The 22222-nt window shown below is 37.6% G+C and overlaps 1 protein-coding gene and 1 long non-coding RNA gene across 5 annotated transcripts in view; one reads left to right on the top strand and one right to left on the bottom strand.

Annotated features, from left to right (window-relative positions):
• The window catches only part of FGF12 (fibroblast growth factor 12), a 490477-nt gene that overhangs the window by 49561 nt on the left and 418694 nt on the right, over positions 1 to 22222 (bottom strand). The gene's annotated exons all lie outside the window — the stretch shown is intronic.
• The window catches only part of LOC141490578 (uncharacterized), a 98454-nt gene continuing 84134 nt past the window's right edge, over positions 7903 to 22222 (top strand). The window contains exon 1 of the long non-coding RNA XR_012469272.1: positions 7903 to 7988. This is a non-coding gene — a long non-coding RNA (uncharacterized LOC141490578). The remainder of the gene's footprint in view (positions 7989 to 22222) is intronic.

The following is a 22222-nucleotide window of genomic DNA, read 5'->3' as shown; positions in this document are numbered from 1 at the left end:
TAATGACATTTCAGGGGAAGTTCCCTGAAGTCCAGAAAGAAGGTATCCAGGATCGAAATGGACAGGAGAGGGAATCCATTCATGTTGCTTCCTTTAAGATGAAATAGCAGTCCATTCAGAACATTTGTGCTGGGTGCTGATGTCCACATGCTAGGCCATATATTGAGCTACAAGAGATCACTCAATAATGCTATCAGTTAATTTAGTTAGCATGCGGAAGAAGGATTTGACTTTTTTTTTAATTTTGAGGTAGTAGAAATAGAAAAAGCAAGTGGGCAGAGCAGAAGAAGAGTAAGACTGGGTGATAGGGGAGACTTCCAAGAGTCCTAAAGTAGAGTGGTAGGTGATGAGAACTTTACATAGATAGGTATATGTGTGTGTGTAGATAGGTGTAAACATAGACCTAGGAAATTTATCTATCTTTATTTGTTACATTGAAAAGAAGATTTCCAACATGAGGTGAGGGGTTGAGAAAAACAGAGATAACTAGTCTCTGGTCTTCAAAGGAAGATTCCAGGTTCCTAACACCCGCATTCTCCTTTCAAGACCTGTCAGATAGACATACTTCTCATCGGCACCATCCAATTTTCCTGACTGGGTACTGTTTTATTGACTATTTTGCTCACTGTTTCTTTGCATCCCTGAGGGTGGCCTCACCCTTTCTGACTCCATTCCTGAAGATGACCCTGGATTCCCTGATGGGCCCAGAGAGCAGCTGTGGCCTCTGGGACTGTTGTGAGGCCCCAAACTTTCAGAACCAAGAATCAGCGATGACCTTTTGGGAAGTCACTTTGACTTTTCAAACCAGTTCCCTGACAGTCTTGACAAAGAAAGCTGCAGTGGATTGCCTCTATTTTCTGATTAAAAAAAAAAACAACCATTATCTTTCTGCAAAGAAATTCTCATTTCTCTGCCCTGCTTTCCATTCCTTCAAGCTTCCATTTCTCTCTTCATGGACACTTAGAACCCTTCCCAAATTACTGTTAACCTAAGCATCTCAGAAATTGGACAGCAGACCATCTGCTCTCCAAGCCCCGTGCAGGTACAGAAGGTTATTCTTTGTCAGCTCTGATCCTCCCTGCTTTACTACTCATTGTCTTTAACAATAGGAGGTAAACGGTTTTCCTGTCTCCATCATTTCCTCATGGTCTCAAATGCTAAAGTGAATCCTTCTTGCATGAAAAGTGCCACCACCTCATTCTATCCAGTTATATAAGACTTGGCACAGGCTATGGCTGTTGATCTCATATATACTTTTTCTGGGGGGATTTTATTTTCTATTTCAGCAGGATGTTGAAGGAAAAAGACAAAACTGTTTTTAAAAATCCCCTTTAGACATTTTCAGATGAAAGAAAAGTTGCATTGTGTTTTGGAATGTTTTAGCTTTTTAAAAGCTAGACAGGCCAGTAATTAAATCTCAGATCATGATTGTCCTTTTGTGATTTCTATCAAACTTGTTCACTTTTCTTCGCTTCTGTTTACTTAGAGAGCTGTATGTTATGCCCATGAATACAGACAAAACCATATGTGTCTACAGATGTGTGTGAACATATAAATACATGTGTAAGCTGCAGTGTTCTTCCTTGAAACATGCAATTGTATTTCATATATATATATATATATATATATATATATATATATATATATGCCAATGGGCAAGAGAAAAACAAGCTTTTTACACTGGCATGATAGTTGATCCATGTGCCTATCTAACCAGAAGAAAAAGAGGTCCAAACTAGGCAAACTAGGTTCCTAACCTAGGCCGAATCTTCTTTAAATGAAAAGAAAATCAAGAAAGCAGGAGATTCAACCAATGGTTGAAAGGGAAAATATGGGCAACTTAATGCATAAACTGAACCCATGCTCTTGGAAGCCACCAACATTTTCATGATGGTCTAGAGCAAAGATATAAAAAGTTGTTTTACTGAAGTAAAATATTGTTGAGGACAACTTTTTTAAAAATACACTTTCTAAATGCCCCAAAGAAAAAGGGACCAGTGAAGGTTTGCCAGTAAAGGAGTGGCATGGGCATTACTTTCTGTTGGGAAGTTGAATTCGGGAACCTAAGAAGAATGGGGTACAGGGGTTAAAACCTTGCTATGCTGGGAAAAGATGGTCGATGATTATCATTTTACAGATGCAGAAACTAAGCAATACAATTTACATGTCTGCCAATTAATACATATATAAGGAATGTCTGCCCTAAGAAGTGAATCAGAGTCTTTCTGACTAATGACTATGCCCTATCTGCTACTTCAGGGGAAAGTAGTTTGGAGAGGGGAAGAGAGTTAATGCCCTTGGGTTCAATACTGACAGGAGGCAAGAGAGCTAAAACAAAGAACCTAGAAATTCAAATGAGAAAGACAAAAATACTAGTCGATCAGTCTTACAAAAGTCAAAGACTGGAAATACAAGAATGTGAGGCTTAAGGCAAGGAATAATAGACTGAAGAATAGAAAGATTGATGAGAAAGCATAGCATGGGTGAAAAATTAAAGTAAACTCGAAGCAAAGAAGGACAGATAGGAGATTATCATCAGGAAAGGAGATGTCCAAGTTTGAGGATCATGGAAGTGAAAAAATGAGAGATAATCAAGTTAATAATGGACACATCAAAGTTGTTCCTACCCTTGTTGGTTTATTGATACAAAGAATGGGAATTGAAGAGATGGGCACAATACTAGGGATGTGCAGGTTGGGCATCAATTCATATTAATTATCCCCCAAGTGTAATTGGGATATAGGAGCCATATCCTATATCAGAGCAACAAAGATCATTTAATCTTGAATTCACTGAGTATAGTACTAATGGCAGATGATGGGGGAAAAAGGGGATTTTCTTCAAATTCAATAAATATGTGACTGACTGAGATGACCCATCATAAAGAATATATTACCAAATAGTGTTTATCACTCTTGTGCCTTATGGTTTTGGGAGAATAATATTTTAAAAAGGAAAAATGAAATACAGAAACCATATTTGGATGTTTGGAATCAAACTCCAAGGAATTTCTCTCAATACCTATACAAGTAGTAATAAGGTAAAATTTATGAAGTTATATATACACATATATATGCATTCTCATAGATCTCATTTAATGCCCACAAAACAGGAAATTAATGTATTACTATCCCAATTTTTTAGATACAAAAAACTCACATTTTCAGTGATTTGACTTTAGGGCCATAGTTACTCTTGGGTCAGAAATGGAATCCAAAAACTATCTGTCCTAACTCCAAGTCTAATGCTTTTTTTAATGTACTTTGAAAAGGGGTATTAATAGGTAACTTTTATGCAGCAATTTGTTTGAAAAATACTTTGCAAATATCATTAAATTTGAAACTTCCCAAAACCTGGTGAGGTCAGTGCTATCACATTTCCCATGTGACAAATGAAGAACGAGAAGCTGAGAAGGATGATCATCTAGCCCAAAACCATAAGGCACAAGAGTGATAAATACCATTTGGTAATATTCTTTATGATGGGTCATCTCAGTGAATCACATATTTATTGAATTTGAAGAAAATTATTTTTTCCCCCATCATCTGCCATTAGTACTGTACTCAGTGAATTCAAGTTTAAATGACAGTAGATAGTAAAAATTAGTCCAGAATTTCAAGAGCTTTTCTCTTAAGATTGGTATTTATATTGTCATTAACAAACCCCCATATCAAGACACTTGAACTGTGCACAATTACCAACGTGACAGGCTGGAAAAATGATAACATTTCTTTAGTTTAACTTGTAGTTGGTTTTTCCCACCCAAAGACAAAAATTAGTCTGCCTGCTTTTTTCGTGATGTGATTACACAGCTACCCTTTTGTTAGAAGTAGATTCTACACCTCATACTTTTGCACTGGATTTGCTCATTTGGCATTGTAGAAGTAGATTTGGCACCTTTGAAAGAGTTAGCAGTTCATTTCCATCTTCTGCAAAGGAACTTGATCAGTGCATCTGTATATCTCATTGATTTGGCCTGTGAAGTGCACCCATTAACCCCACCATCTCCCTTGGTTTCAGGTGCTTGGGTCACACTTCTGCAAGTTCTGTTGAATTATCATGCTAAGTCATAGCAACATTTCATCCTATTGTTGGCTGGAGGTAAACAAGAGGACCTTGATCATCAGTACATCTGGTTCTGCAACTGATAGCAAGTCAGGAAAGGGGGTGGGGAACACTTGGGAATGAAAAGAATTCTATAAATGGTTTATCATTGCTGAGCACCTTCCACAAAGTTTACTCATCAGAGGCAGCTCACCACTGATTATCACGTTTCCTAGGAAACTCACAGTGCCTACACTTTAAAATCACACAGTACCAACTTTTTGCTCAAACAGAATGGCATTTTAAAAGTGCATATTATGGGGGTGGAAGATGAAATGGTTAACAAATAGACACCAGCAGAGCAAGGCAAGCTAATTGTCATAGGTCCATGAAGACATATCCCCCCCCCTTTTCTTGAGCTCTATTTTTTGGCTACAATTGTCAAAGCCATTGAGGTGGGCTCTTTAATTGAGAATGGACAAATAAATAAAGCATTGAATTGGAATCAGAGGGGAATCTGGGTTCTCTCTTCAAGCCTTGAGCAGCTTTCCATACCATCTCTGTGTCTACATATTGGCTTTTTGGAAGAGCCAAACATGATGACTGCCTGTATCAAGGGCAATATATTAGAAGCAATTTCAATATCATTTTTGAAGCATTTTCTATTCCAGCTCCTGGTGTAGGATTCTAGGTTCTTGACTGGTGATTGTCTCCATAATCGACCTCACCTTGGAGCTCTCTAGTTGTCTTCTTGCCATGTGACCACATTGCCTTCCTGTCCCTCCTCCTTTGTCTCTCACATTTCAACTTTCTACATCTAGCTCTAGGAATAGTAACAGAAACTATATTATCAGGAAATGATATTAAACCAATATCTTTTGACTTCACTGATCTCTCTGTCACATAGCTGGCCCAGTGGATAGGATGCTAGATCCATAGCAAGGAAGAAAGACTCAAGTTCATATCTGGTCTCATACTTAACTAAGTGTGTGACCTTGGGCAAGTCATTTAATCTCTGTCTACCTCAGTTTTCTTAACTGTAAATTGGAAACATAATAGAATCTGTGTATTGCAAGAGATGTTGTGAGGATCAAATGAAGATATGTTTGTGCAGTACTTAATCTAGCAACCAGCACGTGGTTGGGTAGTCGTTGTCCTTTGTGCTTAGAGAGGACCAAATGACATCACTGTGTTGAGGTCAGATTGCAGCCTGTCCAGCTGTGACTGATCAGACACTATGAGTTTAGAAGGCTCTGCTACAGGTTGGGCACAAATGATCCATATGAAGATTTGATATGCAGATGATCTTAAATTTGCCCATCTCCTGTTTCTTTGGAGCTTCTGCGATTATGCTTTGATCCTAGAGCACAGTATCTTCTGGCATAATGTAGGTACTGAAGAAATGCTTGTTTCCTTCCCTCTTGAGATCACAACAAGTCATTCCTAGCCACTCTTATTTTTATCTGTATGTGCTATCTCCCTCTATTAGAATTTAGCCACTATGGGTGTGGCTAGGTTGTGCAGTAGATAGAGCACCAGCCCTGGAGTCGGGGGACCTGAGTTTATATCCAACCTCTGGCACTCAACACCTACTGAATGTGGGACTTTAGGAAAACACTTAACCCTGATTTCCTCTTCTCCAGGACCATCTCCAGTCGTCCGAATCACATCTGGCCACTAGCCCCAGATGGCTCTGAAGCAGAAAGTGAGGCTGGTGACTTAGCACAGCCCCCCCCCCCCCCAGTCCAATTCATGTGCTTGTCATGGCCCCATCTCCCTGATGCTATGGTCTTCTTTGAGAATGAAGGACAAAACATCAATTCCTTGTATACATTAAGTGCTTAATAAATGCATCATTCATTCACTAAGACTACAGTTATAGAAAAATCATAGAAGATTATACCGTACATTGATATTACCCTTCTGATATCAAACACCATTGTCCTAAATCCAAAGAACTCTTTCTCTGTCTTTTCATAAAACTTAGAGCCATGCCCTTGACTGCATACACTAAACCAAGAAGAGCGATGAAATAGGTCCAGTGGTTTGTGAATCCACAGCCTCACAACTGCTTAGGTCCTGGTGAAATCAAGTTCACCTTGGATGTTCTCTGAACCTAAAATGAAAGGACCATCACTACATTGGCTGAGGTTAGCATCTAGTTTACAGCAATACAGCCAGGCTTTCTGAAGTCCAGTTACCAGCCTCAGTTAGCATTGGGCAAAGGATAACATCAGACTTATAGCTGCAAGGTGCAAAGCATATACTTCCTTATGTCTTAGGAAACAAGAACCCAACCCATTTGGGGGCTATTTTTGTCAAAGCAATTATCATACTATTGGTTGTGGTATAGGATCCATGCCTTCAGAGTTCCACTACTTTGCTTCATTGTTGTTTTGCTCTGATAGGGAGGAAGATAAAAAAAAGCAAGGAAGAGGGAGAGGAGAAGTAAGAGGAAGGAAAGAAGGTAAAATGACAGAAGGAAGGGATAAGGAGGGAGGGAGAGAGTGACAGAAAGAAGGGAAGATGGATGCAGAAAGAGGAGGGAGGGAGAGGGAGAAAAAGGAAAAGAAGAAAAGTAGTTTCTTTTTTCTGAAATTTATATGCGGATCTATTTCTTTCTCTATTTCTCAGCCATTGGGGATTGTATCCAGTAAACAAGAAGCATATGTTAGTCTCATAATACCTTCATTGTAAAATCTTGGTGCTGGATACATGACAGTCACTTAATGAGGCAAGGTAAAAATTAGCACACATTTCTTCCCTATTTAAGACATCCATACTGCCACTGTACAGTACATATATGCAAACACCCCCCTCCAAAACCCCTTCTTAGACCCTCAATCGAATAGACCAGCCCAAGTCAGGCAAAATCCTCATGATTTCAACCAAGGTTTGAATTCTGTGACTGGACTTTAACTGTAGCCTCTCCAAACAGTCAGTGACTGTGGGGAAATGAAGACAGCATCTGGTTTTGAAAAAAAAGGCATGTTTTTCACTTCTTAAATAACAATCTGAAAGGAATAGGCTTCTTCCAAGTAAGAACTGTTTTGTAAAAATTGGTTTGCTTCTATGTATGTGTAGCAGCCGTCATTTGTAGACTTTCCTGAAAAATATATGAATATCTAATTCTCAGATGTTCATGACCCATTAATTGAGCTTATCCTTAAGTGAAAGATATACCATTATTCTGTTAGTAACATATAAATGAAAGTCTGCAGAGATCTTGCACATTTGAATGCCTCAGCTATGTGTCTGTTCCTCTTCATTTTTGCCTGTGATAGCTGAAATCCAGAAGAGATATGTTTAATATTTTACAAAAGCTTAAACTTACATCCTTGTGTACTCACCCATAGTTAAAGCTGAGATATTTCAGCAGTTTTTATGAAAGATGATATGTTCATATACTGTCTGTTCAACCGTAAAGGATTAAGTATGGCCATGATCATTCTAAAAGATGAAACTTCTATATTCTTTCATCTTGTTACTAGAAATTGCATTTAACCAAGGAGGGGAAGAGGGAAAAATATTGATGATCCAGTGAGCTTTTATTATAATAATTATAAAAGTGAGGGTCAACCTATCAAATTCCTCTAACTACCTGAAAAGATATTGCTTCCTGATGCCCTAGTCAGGTGACAGTGAGCCCCCAGAACCAATCACTGAATCCAGTTGAGGGTAAGTAGAAAAAGAGCTTACAGAGGTCTTCTGAATCAATCACTCATTTCAGTGCTGGTGGGAGAAGGACAAGATATAGCCTTTCTTTGTCCTTCATTCTAGAAGAAAATCATGACTTCAGGAAAGGACTGCCATGACATAAGTGAATGATTTTAAGTCCCCAACCTCACATTTTCCTCCAGAGCCATCTGGATCCAGTGGCAAGAATTCGATCAGAATGACTCGAGATGATCCTGGATGCAGTAGGAGATCTTGGACTTTTAAAGGTAAGGTATTTAACAGTTTGAATGAGGCAAAGAACAGCCTTCTTAACTAGACAAAAAAAAAATCAGTCTAGAAGGGTAAGATCTTCAGAGTTGCTGATGACCAAAACAGAAAAAAAAAATTTATACATTCACTATGAGCTAAACTTGGCCCAAACAAAGACCGTTTGAGACAGCCTAGGACCTGTTGTTGAGTCCAGAAACTCCTGAAACTCATTGGATTAAATCAAATAATGTTAAATAGGAAGTGGTTGGGTAAACTGGGTCATATCCTGTGGATTTTGTATAGAGTTGCAAATCAAACTGAGAACTCAGATATCTGAGTGTTTTCTTAAAAAAAAAAGGAAATATATTTTTTTACTTGAGGTATTGGGAGGAAAAGAGCCATTGATTGTCCATCAATCTTCTTCTTGCCCAAAGAGAACCTTGGAAACGTCAGAGGATTAGAGGACTTTGGCAGGAGTAGCAACACTAGCTACTGAGAGGGTCTTACTGGGAGTGGGGAGACTTTGGACTCCCTGAGGAAAGGGAACTTTGAAAGACTCTAAAGGAACCCAGTTGACATACTACACAAACAAGGGCAACATCTTGAAAACTCCAGAAAAAGGGCATCTAGGAGCAAGTTACCTCTAGCCTATGGGTGTTTTCTACCTTTGCTTTTTTTATGTTAAAGATAAAATATATTTTTTAATTCAAAGAAAACTTTGGAAATACATTCTTTTTATCTGCTGGTGGGAGAGTTTGCCACAAACCTTTCCTTTCCTTTCTTTGGAGCTATTTTATATCAATGGTATTAATAAAAACCACCTTAGGAAACATTCTTATCTAAAAATTATCTGGAAGACTAATTGATATAGGTAATACTGGTTAAAAGTACAAAGATGTTGACTTACGAATTATACATTAGAGTATTAGAAAGAACTCTCTCAATCTCTTAGAGACCCTAGAAGCCTGAGGGAAAGAAAAGTTAGCCAAGTTCTGTGGGTGTGACTTGTTAGAATAAGAAAGAATAGGGAGAAGAGTTCCAGAATGTGGGCTATGTAACATGCCAGTCATCAGAATAAGGATGTCAAATGATAGGGAATAAGAATTTGAGGGACAAACAAGCTAGAGGTTATTATGAACAATCCAGGCTCCCCTATCTTCTCAGTCATTTGACTAGAACTTCCAAGATTGTTAAAAACTGCTGTTAATTATTTAAAACATAAATCTATTCTCATTGTTGTAATAAATAGCCAAAACTACTTTTTAAAAAATGGATACAATTAGGTAAAAGAAAAGTCTGCAACAGAAGAACATTTGAAAATAGGACAATTGAAAATAAATCATTAAATGAGATGTTACAAAACATAATAAAAAGATGCTGGAAGGGTAAAAAATGTTCCCCTTTAGTAGCCCTAAGTATTCATGCTAGAAATGACATTTGTGTTGATCATGAACAAGCAGAAATGGAAAGATGCTCTACTTCTCCTCATTCTGTAATTTCAGTATATTTTCCATAATATAAGAGCATCCTGTCATGGGAAACAATTCTGAAAAGCCCTTAAAGATGTTCACAGAAAGTCTTTTGGTGTCTTGTTCCTAAATAAAGTGATAATGCCACCAAGAAGGGGCATCAGATCAACGACGTCCACAGGCAAAAGATTGCTAATGACAAAGATGATGTTTTTTGGTGGCTCTGACAAGAACCTTGATAGGACTGCAATACAAGGTTAACTTGAAAAAAAAATTATTGCATCCCATTCTAACTTCTTTGAAGAAGGTTAGAGAAAGGAATTCAATAATGAATGAGTTCCAATGCATTTTATGGAGCTGGAAATAAAAGGGGTAGAGGTTCCGCTCTTTTCCAAGATTTCATTCCATTTCATTCACTTTGAGCAATTTTTGACTCTACAGCAGGTCAGAAAAGAATCTCTCATAGCCTTACTGTCATTTGAACAGGCTTCCCTGTAATGGAACCCCAAATCATCCACTACCTTCTTTAATATATCTAGCCCCCAAACCCTGATCTTTAGTCTTTGTACTCATAATCTCCCACTCCAATGAGTCATGATGGTTACCCAAAACAAATTTGGGATTGACATAGATGTATTGTTTTATTTATTTATTTATAACAAAACTCTTTGCTTAGATTGTAAACAACTAAGGTACAGGATACTTCTAAGATACTCTAAATAAAGTACACATGAAACCTCTCTTTACATCTTCCTTCTGAAAATGACAATACTGAAAACTCTGAAGAAACTTTGAGAGATCATTATAATAGAATATTATTGCACCACAAAAAATAGCAAATATGAAAACTTCAGAGAAATAGGAAGCTTGTGCAAAGTCATGCAGAGCACAGAAAACAGAATCAAAGCCACAAAAGACATGCTGACTAAGCATCTATAAACATAATAAAGCTGATAAAATCCAATAATAAAGAGAAGGAATAGAGAGTCAAAGACATTCTTGTCTAGGAATCCTGTTCTTCTGCACTGAAAATAGTAGTAACTTATAAAAACTGATAATTTATATAAAAACAGTACTGTAATGGTTGTTTTTTTCTTGATTCCTATTTTATATAAAAACATGTTTTTACCATATATGATAAGAAAGTATTCCTACACAATATATCAATATCTGCAACGATCAGTTCTATTTGCAGCAACAAAGAACTGGAAACTAAAGGTGTGTCTGTGAATTGAGGAATGATTGAACAATTTGGGAAACAAATGGAATGGTATATTATTTCATCATGAGATTTTTTTTTTAAAAGATGATTTCAGGACAGAAGAAAAAAACTTGTCTGAACAGATTCAGAGTGCAGTGAACAGTAACAACAAGTTATATGACAAAAACTGTAATAAATGCATCATGTTATGAAAGGTTTAAAACTACTGATCACTGTATGATTGCTCATGATTCCAGAGGATTCCTGTTTTGAAGTGTGTTAGCCACAAGTTTTCTTTCTGGCAGAGAGAGGAGTGCCTTGGAATATAAAAAGAAACACACCTTGTGGGACCTGGACAATGAGGAGACATTCTGCTTGTTGATGTATGTGTGTTTGTGTGTGTATCTCTCTCTCTCTCTCTCTCTCTCTCTCTCTCTCTCTCTCTCTCTCTCTCTCTATATATATATATATATATATATATATCTCAAAAGGGTTTTGCATTATTTTGTTTTTTTAATTATAGAGTAGAGGGGAAGGTGGAAAAAGCAAGTTTGTTCATGATCATTAATAAAAATTAATATATTCAGTATGTGTGTATAAAATATTTTACCCTTGTGGCTGACTTTAGATCGAAGGACTCAATTGAAGAAGCTCAGAAACTTGTGCTTGAGAAATCTTTCTATAAGGTTTCAGAAGATAGCTATACCCACTTCTCAGTTAATTTTGCTTAACCAATAATGGTTGATGGCTATGTATAGGATTGACAGTACTGATCACATTGATCTGAGACTGATCATTTTCAGTCAGTTTTGACTGGAATTTATGGCCCCTATAAATGTAATAAGTGGCCTGGAATCCAGTGAGAGAATCTCTTTTCTCTCTATACTTTCATATACTTTTTTATTTGAAAATGGCACAGAGAGCTTTAAAATCATAGAAGGAAAATTTGAAATATTCAGGTATGACATATCAAATTATACCAGCACAACAGAGCAGATGGTTCCTCAGGAATTTGTGGCAGACCCAGCATTTACTGTGACAGTGAATGAGAGATGTTTCTAGTCATTGAAAATTCTCTGTCATCTTCAGAAGAAAAATACAAATGAAATAAAATAAAAGATAAAGGTAAAAGTGACCTACTTAAGGAAATAATTTTCCTTTCTAAACTTTAAGGACTAAAATTAAATCATAAAAGGTTGTAGTGTTGGGTCATTTCTAGGTATGACTTGAGTGGCCACAACTAAAATATCATCCAAGATAATTAGACTGGATTGATTTCATCTTCAGAGGGTGAACCTTCCAGTTTCTACTCTGCCATTGGCAATTATCTGACAGATTCTTCCTATATTTCCACTGTTGTTGCTACATTATTGATGCACCTTTTAGTCAATCTGAACAAATGTAGAAATCATGCGTCTGCCTAAAATTGGCTCTTTGGACAGGTGATGAGGCCCCTCGGTCACTAAGCTGGTATTTAAGAACCAGGAGTCACTGAACACTAGCAATAAGAATAAAAGGGAATGAAAGAAAGCTACTGTTAGACTCTGCATGAGTCCTACTTAGGGACTTGGGATTGATGGCCAGCTTCATTTACATTTGGGTTCCTGTGGATGGGGTGGGGGGAAGAAGTTGGGAAGAGAAATAAGAAATATAGAACTAGCTTAGCTTCATCAGCAGTCAAGAATGAATGCTTGATATACTGGAGAAACAGCCTTGCCACAGACCACAGATTCTATGTATTTAATTTCATTAAAATGTCCAGGAGTTTCTTTTCTGATTTTCAACCATAAGATAATAAACCTTTCATCATTATTTTATGATAATAGCACACTACTTCATGTAGTACCATGGACAGAGGAAATAATCCCTCCCAACTGACTTGGGTATAATACCTCTCAGTTCTCTTTTATACTGTCAATTAGTGAACATGTATTTAAGGATACCTAATGCATGATTAATACTAATTTATGTCTATTTGGGATATAGCCCTGACTGGAGTTTCCTTGGCTTGGGATGACCTTTAAAAAAGAATCTTCTGTACTGTCTTTTCTGAATACCTGGGGTTCAAGGAGAAGTTTCCTCATATCCAGTCTCACCTCCAAGATGGCAGGAGAGAAATAACCTTTGAAATCAGTTGTGCCAGGAATAACTCTATCACTTCTCCTGGAACCAAGACCAGGTCTATCCTTTCTCATGCATCCAGGTACAGTAAATTAGGAATGTACAGTTTCAATGGCATTTTAAATACCTTGTCTTCCAATTCAAGGCAAACTATAGCATATTATACATAAAAACGCATATTCCCCTCTCAATATTTTAGTTGCATAGAGGTATACATTTAGTGTCCGTCAGAAGGAATAGAAAAACTCTCAGTCACTCTCCATTTGTTGAATGTCTATTTTTTCCCTAGTTATGTAAACACAATCAAACAATGGTGTTTATAGCATGAATTGTCAGGGAATCAAAAGTTCATGTCTGTTTTAAGCAGAGGCCAGGTAGACATCCATCCAATTTACTGAGTGTTGGAAGTTTCAAATGAAAGCCTTTTAAACTATTCCAAGAATTTTGGAATGATGCTGATCTCTGATGTGTAGGTGGTGAGGATTCACTGACCAGAAGCAGCATTATCAATTTACCAAATATACTCTAAGCTTCTTCCTGAAGTTGGCAGGGACACCCCTTGGGGGAAAAAAAAAGATGCTGATGGAATAGATAGATCTTCCTGGGCAGCTCAGAGTAATGAACAAAATATCATGCAGAGAGATAGGAGCCAAAGGGTCTTTGCTCCAGGGGACCTGAATGTGGGGTGGATCAAGCTCTATGTCAGTTTTGCCTTCTGAATCTATGCCTGAGCTATATGCAGGCTTCAGGATTGATTTTCATTTACCCTGGGGGAAGGGATCACTTTTCACTTTAACTAGTAGATGAGTAGGCACATTTGGCTCTCCATCTGACTACCAGAACACCTGGAAATAAGCTATTTGTGAAAGGTCAATGAAATTTGCAGGTACCCATATATATGATTAGATTTAACTCAATGGGTGATGCTCACCTCAAAGGACTACACCTGACTTCCTGCACACAATTCTATTGAAAGTTTGCCCTAGTCACATGCCACCAGGATGGTGAAAAAAGAGAATTTCCTTAGATTGAACCTTTATAATGGAACATGTCTGTTTTGCCTGAAAAGGCTCTGAATTCAACTCGACTACAGAGACAAGGTTAGAAGTTTAAATTACAAGGTGATAGTGGGAGAATGGGGAGAGAATCAAAAAACATACATTTTCTCAGAGGCAATGACTGAAAAGAACCTTGAACTTTGAAGAGAGAAAGAGACAGGCAGAGAGGGAGAGACATTAGAGACAGAGATAGAAAGACAAAGAAGCAGATGTAGACAAAAGAGATAGGGATAGATAGAAACAGAGAAAGATACAGAGATAGGGAGGGAGGGAGGTACATGGTGTAAGGCATAGTGGACTATGAATTCACTATGAATTTTGACTTAAGTCTCTTACTAGCTCACTCAAATCACCTAGCCTTTGCTTGCTTTATTTCCCTCACATGTAAATGGGTTCTTGAAATAATGAACTAAGAGAATGTAGGTAAATCACTTGTAATCCTAAAAGTGCTATGAAAATATCGACTGTTGTATATGTATTTTATTCATATATAGCCATTCATTCATGTAAATGAATGTTTTACATATGTCCATGTTACATTGTTATTATGTAATAATATAAAGCATCACCGTCTAATAATACTAATTTTTTTTATGTTACACACATATGTGTCTCTTTGTGTACCTTTGTTAGATATGTGAGACAAGAGACATGAGAAAATGCTTCTGGAAAGCTTACATTTTGTAAATGTAGTTGGTCTGGGCATTTACTCACGCAAGAATAAGCACACCTAGCATGCAAATAACTCTTTAAAGATTGTCAGAGTACTTGATGAATAGCTTCTCACTCCATCCACAAACCAGCCATATGGGGCAGCTACTAGAGAGTGTATTGTTTTTATTTTACATCTTAGGAAACTGAGATTCAAAGAGAAGTGAATGGCCTGGGTCAGAGGGGGGGATATTGATGCCATGAACAATGATCCTTCTGCAACAGTAAGCTGTTACTGAGTGGTTCTTCTGCATGGAATGGGAATGTTTCATAACTGGAGTTTTCCTACATGGAAGAAGAAGTATTACATACACATGCACATCATACAAATAGATAATGCATGTATTCAAACAGGAAGTCACATGTATGCATAGATGTATTTATAGTATATACATATTTCCTGGATTGTGAAATATACTTTTGTCAGAGTAGGGAACTTCAGTTTGGCAACTCTATCAATGAAGATCTCCAAGATCTTCAACTCCTTTTGTACTTTGGAGTCTTAGAATCCAGGACAGGAAATCAATCTTTCTCCAGATTCATGTGGTTAGTAGATTTTTAAACTCTTGAACCTAGGCCTTCCTACCTCCAAGACCAGCCCTTGATCCTCTATGCCAGGGATATGCAAGTGGAAGAAAATTGTATCTGCATTAGGTATCCATTTCTCTGAAAATCTCTCTCTGAAAGTTGGCATATGAAAGTAAACAAAATATGTGAAGACCAGCACTCATTGGACTATGTCAGTACCCTTCTCAGTGGACTCTATTCCTGGTTGCTCTTATCTAGATTCAAATACAACCTCCTCTCTTTGGCTTTTGTTTCCAAGCTCCCTTTGGAATCATTCCCCAGTACTTCCCCTTCCCATTCTCAGTTCAGTCCAACTGGCTTCTTGATTGCTTCTCAGATGAGACGTACTATCATGTCTCTGTTGCCTATTCTTCATGTTGCTATTCACTGACTCTGTCACTCATCCTCAGAGAATTCAGTTTCCTGCAAAGTATAGGGGTATAGTCCAAATGATATCTGCTGCAAAAGAGGCACTTGTGGGGGGGGCAGCTAGGTGGCACAGTGGATAGAGCACCGGCCCTGGAGTCAGGAGTACCTGAGTTCAAATCCGGCCTCAGGCATTTAATAATTACCTAGCTGTGTGGCCTTGGACGAGCCACTTAACCCCATTGCCTTGCAAAAACCTAAAAAAAAAAAGGAAAAGGAAAAAAGAGGCACTTGTGGATTCCCTTATGTACCTGTGTTATAGAGATGAGACAAAGAGATAGACCTTGTTTGGGGGGGGGGGCAGAGAAGAGAGAGGGGAGGGAAGGAAAAAGAAAGTACAGTGCAGTACATTAAAGAATGATGGATTTGGACTCCAATGCCTGGGTTTATAAAACATAGGTGTACTTTTACCTATGTGACCTTGAGTGAGTTATTTAACTTCTCTGAATTTTAGACTGTTAACTCTAAAATAAATGAATGATGAACTAGATAGTCATGACCATTAAGATCCTTCCCAGTTTGAAATGTCATTGATTTCCTGATTCCACTTATTTTTCTTTTGTTCTTCTATTAAAAAGATTTTTCACTTTTTGACCAGACACCAGCTGGCTCGAAGAGGGATATAGCTCAGCCAGTTGTCTGGTTGCAAAGGCTATGATTTCATAATGAAACAACTGTTGAGAATAAGCCACAATAGTCACAATTTCTAAGCGGATAGTACAGGGCTAGACGGACAGAGATGGAAGTCCCACAGATTTGATCCACCTGCACAAGAGGTAAAGTATCTGGTTCAAAGTCCAGGGGAATATGGGGAGAGATCTTTTGAACTGAAATTGAGGCTCTACCATGGGAGTCTGGAGCAGAAGAGCACAGATTGAAGAAATCCTCTCAAAGTAGATAATTCTTGGTCAAACTCGATTTAGGAAGGTGCACTTCATGGTTGAAGAAGCAATTTGTGATGCGTATTTGTATGATTTGGTCCTTCTATTCCCAAGGTCTTTTTGTAAAGAACTCAGAGATGGATTGAAAGTCCAAACTATCTTAACTCATCATTTAACCTTTGCCCTACCCTTGCTTCCAAATCCCTCAGTATATATTATCTCAGAAGTTTCCATTTGTACAGCATGCAGTCATTGACAATCATGATTTTTCTTGAATATTTCAGCAGAAGAGCTATGACTTGGGAGAGATAAATTTGATATATATATATATATATATATATATATATATATATATATATATATATATATATAATTGATGCTTTAATTATCATTTGTTTCTCAATTTGTTAGAGCAAAATCAAATGCCTCATCCATCATTTAGCCTTTACTGGAGAATGCTGTTTTTTCACTTGTTTAAAAATACAAGCCTGTGAGAAAACAATGCCACCAATTTCCTATTATAATTGATTTATTTATTAAGCTAAAATTCATGAAGACAATATTAATAAATTATATTTCTCTCTGTACCTAATCCCCATGTATAATGCATGTACCATAATAAGAATGATTCAGTGTTTATGAGAAGATATTAAAAATCCTTTCTGATCAAAATACTCTTCAAAGAAATAAGGAGGTTCCCAAGAACTATTTGGATGAGATTTTTTTAAGATAGGCAAAATCTGTAGGTCCATTTGGTTGCCCCTTTCCTAATTTATGCTTGGAGAGTGCCTCATCCAAGTTCTAGATCCATTCTAAATTCATGCTATCTGACCTCACCTGAGCCTTCTTTTATTCTTCCCTAAATGAATATCCTACAATCTACAGAAGCCATTTTAGACCTTCTCTTCTGTTATGTCCTACACCTTCTTCTCCACTGACCCTCTTGAATATTTTTCTCCTTTTACTTTACTGATAAAGAGGAAGCTTAGAGTGAAATCAATCACTGTCATCTCCTCCTCTGGGTCTATTCATTTTCCAACCCCTTGCCTCCATTCTCTTCTCTCTGCTTCTTCCTGCCCCTATCTTATAGTGAGGTGATAGTCTCATTAAGTTTAAGCCTTCTGGGTGTCCTCAATCTCATTCTCTCCCATCTTCTCTAACATTCCCACTCCAGTCATTCCCTTTCTCTGTCAATCTTCCTCCTTTGAATTAGTTCCTTCCTTGATATCAGAAATATGCTCAAGCATTCTTCTTTCCTCTACCTAACACCCTTCTATCTCCACTCACTTTTCTTTATTAAATTTATTTCTTTTTGAATTTTACAATTTCCCCCCTAATCTCACTCCCCCCCCCCCAGAAGTCAGTCTGTTAGACTTTCCATTGTTCCCATGCTATACATTAATCTAAGTTGAATGTGTTGAGAGAGAAATCATATCCTTAAGGGAAAAAAATCTATAAGGGATAGCAAAATTACACAAAATCAGTTGTTTTTCTTAAAATTAAAGGTAATAGTCTTTGATTTTTGTTCAAACTCTACAATTCTTTTCTCTGGATGCAGATGGTATTCTCTATTGCAGATACTCCAAAATTGTCCCTGATTGTTGCACTGATGGAATGAGCAAGTCCATTAAGATTGTTTCCACACACTTTTCTTTATCCAGAGTCCAAGATGCTTATTCTTACCACCATTCCTCCCTTTCCTTTCACACTCACTTGCAGTGTGGGTTCTGAGTTTATCACTCAACTGAAACATCTCTACAGATAACTACCATCTCTGAATTGTTGAATCTGATGATCCAATCTCAGTCCTCATCCTTCATGATTTGCTGCACTTGATTCTTTTGTAGATGTACTTTTATGTAAGATTTCTGAAGCCAGTTTCTCTTCTTTCTCTTCCTTCTCTCTGTATCTGATCACTCTTTCTCAGTGTTCATTCCTGAATCTACATTCCTGAATCTACATAATATGTTCTAGCTGTGAGTGCTCCTCCGGGCTCTGCCTTGGACTCTCCACTATTTCAGTTGCTAATACATCTTTCTTTAGATGGTTCCTTCCAGACCCACTCTGTCTCCTGAGCATATGTCCAACTGCCTATTGGACATTTCAAATTAAATGTCCTGTAACCACCTTTGACTCAACATGTGCTGCTTTGCTATGTCTAGTCTAGATTTTCCCATTTTTGTCAAGTTCACCATATCTTTCTAGTCTGTAAGATTTTGATTACTTGTGATATGTCCTTAACTCCTCATTCTTCTTCCATTCCATCCAAAGGTTACCATATCTTTCTTCTATGGCCACAGTATGTTTCCAATCACACTCACCCCATTTAGTTCACTGTCTCATCTACTCCTGCTTCTAAAATTCTAAAATATTGCAAAATCTTCCTAAATGTTCTCTCTGTGATGGATCTCTCCCTTCTCCATTCAGTCTTCCACACAGATCCCTAAGTAGTTGCCTTCAACAAACTCTGACCATGTTTTCTTCCCTATAAACTCCAGAGGTACCCTGTCATGTTTAGAATCAAACAAACTCATCTGTTTGATTTTTAAAGAATTTCACAATCCAGTCCTTCTGCTTTTCTAGGCTCATTGGGCATTACTCTACTTCCTTTGGGCCACAGGTCTAAGCAAATCAGACTTTTTGGCATATCTCACATACAAAAATGTATGCCTTGGCAATGACCATCCTCTCTGCCTGGAAGGATTAATAAACAGTAATTAAGTTGCTCATCTGCACTGGAAGAAGAGGTCTCCTCATTCAGGAGTTCCCCAGACCAATAGTCACACTAAGTATAGCTCCACTCTCCTAGTAGCAAATGAAATTTCATTCATTATCAGACTAACTTACAGATTTATTAGATGATAATGTTAAACTACCTTTTGAAGGGTCTTGAAGAAAAGTCCAGAAGTTCCAGGAGTCAGATCATTTTAATCCATAAGAATCATTTGGAAAATATTCAATAGGAGCAATTATATCTCAAGAATCAACAAATGCTACAAATTGGGGCTTAAGTAGTTTTGTTGACTGTTCTAATTTTTAAAAATGATGGAGAAAATGTTAATAGTAAAGCTTACAATTGAAAGGTGCCATGTGCACTTTTTTTTGAGACTTAGTGCTTACAAATTCACCAATACACCACTGAGTCTAACAAATTATTGAAAGTTCATACATGTTCATTAAGCTAGGAGCTGTTTTGGACTAGGCCTGCAGTCTCACTGATATAGCAGACTCAAAAAGATGGAAGCTTTCTCACCCAAGGCAGATCAGTACCTCTTCAGTCACATTATAGTTTTTGAAGTCATTTCATAGCATTAAGAAATTAAGCAGATTGCCCAGGGCTATAGACTCGGCATTTGTCAGAAGCAAGATACCACGACTCTAAGGATATTTTTTTCCAAACATAAATGGAGAATCTAATAAAAATAAAGATGTATTTTTTCTCATTCATTTTTACAGATTCCCTGAAATCTCTCCATTAGGTACTTGGGGGGTCCATTACCCAAGAACTACTTGCTTATTAAAAGATTATTGAATAAATTCTAGATATTCTGTCACACCAGTGCCCACTCTGCATACATGCAGACCTATCTGGATATTGCCGTATGTGGTTGCTCAGTTTTTCCCTCCACTTTTGCCTTCTGACATTTATTACCTGACAAATCTTGACCAATAATTTTGCCTCCTTGAGCCTCAATATCCTCATCTACACAAAGGGTTTGGAACAGATAATGTTGGATGTCTCTTCCAACTCTTGAATTGTGATCTTATGATACTAAATGGTGCCTGACCCAATAATTAACCAATCATTTTCCTATGATCTAATTATGCTTAATGGCATCCCTCAGAACTCAACACAATTCTCCCCTGTGATCTGAACAAAGCAGAGGAGAACAGAACTATTATCATATTTGTTTCAAATTACTTTGGTGTAAGTATGGGGTTAAGGATCACTTATTGATTGTGAGTGATCAAGCGGCCTACTGGAAGCACAAGATCTTTTTCATGTGAATTGATGTCTAACCTAGCCTTCCTGATCATCAATAGGTATAGCTGATTTTATTTTCAGATTTAAATTTAGAACTTTAGTATTATTTCTATAAATTTCATCTTATCCATTTCTAAGAGCATCAGAATTGGAGCTGAAAGGACCTTCAGGTCACCAAGTTCAGTCTCCTTAAATTTTAGATAAGACTAATTCAGTTTTATCAGCTGAAGAACTTCAATGGCTGACAATCAAAGATGATTTCTGACCACCCCCAGGGGTCATCTGCTGTTAATCAGGATCCCTTTAGGGGAAAAACCAAGGCAGATCCCCAGGCTCATCAATAGACTGATCCACAGAGACCTTTAGAAGAAGATACAATGAGCAGGATCAATGGAAGGAATAGTCAGATTGATGAAAGCAAACACAAATCTATTTGAGGAAGTGAAAATATTTTGAATCCCTTAGGTCATTAGCTGCCTTATCATCTCATAGAAATATACCAGTTTCTTCCTTGAGATCTCCATTCATTTCTGGGAAGAAGTCAATTGACCAAATCATAATGCAGTTCCTATTCTCATCCTAAAAAATTAAACAACTGGGGCCCAAAGGGCTGGACGAAGGCTCAGGTTCTATGCAGTTGAGCCCTTTGTTCAATGTCCAACAAATGGCCATTGAATCTTCTCTTGAAAACCACCAATGAGTCAGGGCCCATGACTATGCAGAGGCATCTCATTTCAGTGTTGCTCAACCTGCAGAGCAAGTTTTCTAGACTTCTTATCGACTTGCCTCTTATTTCTCATTCTTCCTACTCAGGATCAACAGAATACAGTCAATTCCTCATTCTCATAATAGCCCTTCAAATATGCTGAAGCTGTTATATGACCCCTAGGCCTTCCTTTCTCCAGACTCCATATCCCTGGGCATTTCAATTGATCCTCTGATGTGCTCAGATTTTCTGTCTCTTTAGTTTTTCAGAGCCCTTTCTAAAATGGAGAGTCTAATCCAGTCTTCCAATGATTCCATCTCATTTTCTTTCAGAAGCAAGGCACTTCAAGGGAAGCAACAGACAGTCGTATTTTGATCAATGTCATTGCTGGCAGAGAGCAAATTTGACTACATAATCAAGCAAAGGACCCTGGAAAAGAGCATTTAATTAACAAGAGGTCAAATACTGCAATATAACTGAAAAGAGAGCCTAGGGCTCAGCAAAGCTAAGGAAAGATGATTATGCTTTCAGTCATTTAGATTCTACTGATTTCATAAACACTTTCCAGAGGTTGCCTGGCTAAGAGCATCATCATCTTATTTGTATTCAACACAAGTGGTCAGATGAAACCATCAGAGGAACAGATTTGGGGAGCTTTATCCTAACCTCATTCCTATCCTGGAAAGCAAATCCTACTTGACTCAGTGGTTAGGATTGCAAGACCTTCCACAAGCGATCATAGACCAATTCTGGAACTTCTTCAGAACTTCTCTCTCCTGAGTGTGCTTGGACATCTGGAGTCAAATCTTGCTAATTGAGTATACCAATTCAAAAAAAGAATAGCATTTTCCAGAAGGAATTCCATCTAAAAATATTTCATTTCTTCATGTGTCAAAACTCTCAACCTAGTCTTAAATTATTGGTGTCTCTACCTACTTCTATTATCAACAGTTCAACAATTCTCATATTTTTTTTAGTTTTTTTATTTCAAAGCAATGGGGTCAAGTGGCATGCCTAAAGTCACACAGGTAGGTAATTATTAAGTGTCTGAGGCCGAATTTGAACTCAGGTCCTCTTGACTCCAGGGCTGGTGCTCTATCCACTGCACCACCTACCCGCTCCAATT

This window comes from Macrotis lagotis, chromosome 6 (assembly GCF_037893015.1).
Source record: "Macrotis lagotis isolate mMagLag1 chromosome 6, bilby.v1.9.chrom.fasta, whole genome shotgun sequence".
NCBI classification, from domain to species: Eukaryota; Metazoa; Chordata; class Mammalia; order Peramelemorphia; family Peramelidae; genus Macrotis; species Macrotis lagotis.
Note: the sequence above shows the minus strand (reverse complement) of the source record. Positions and strands in the feature narration are given on the sequence as shown.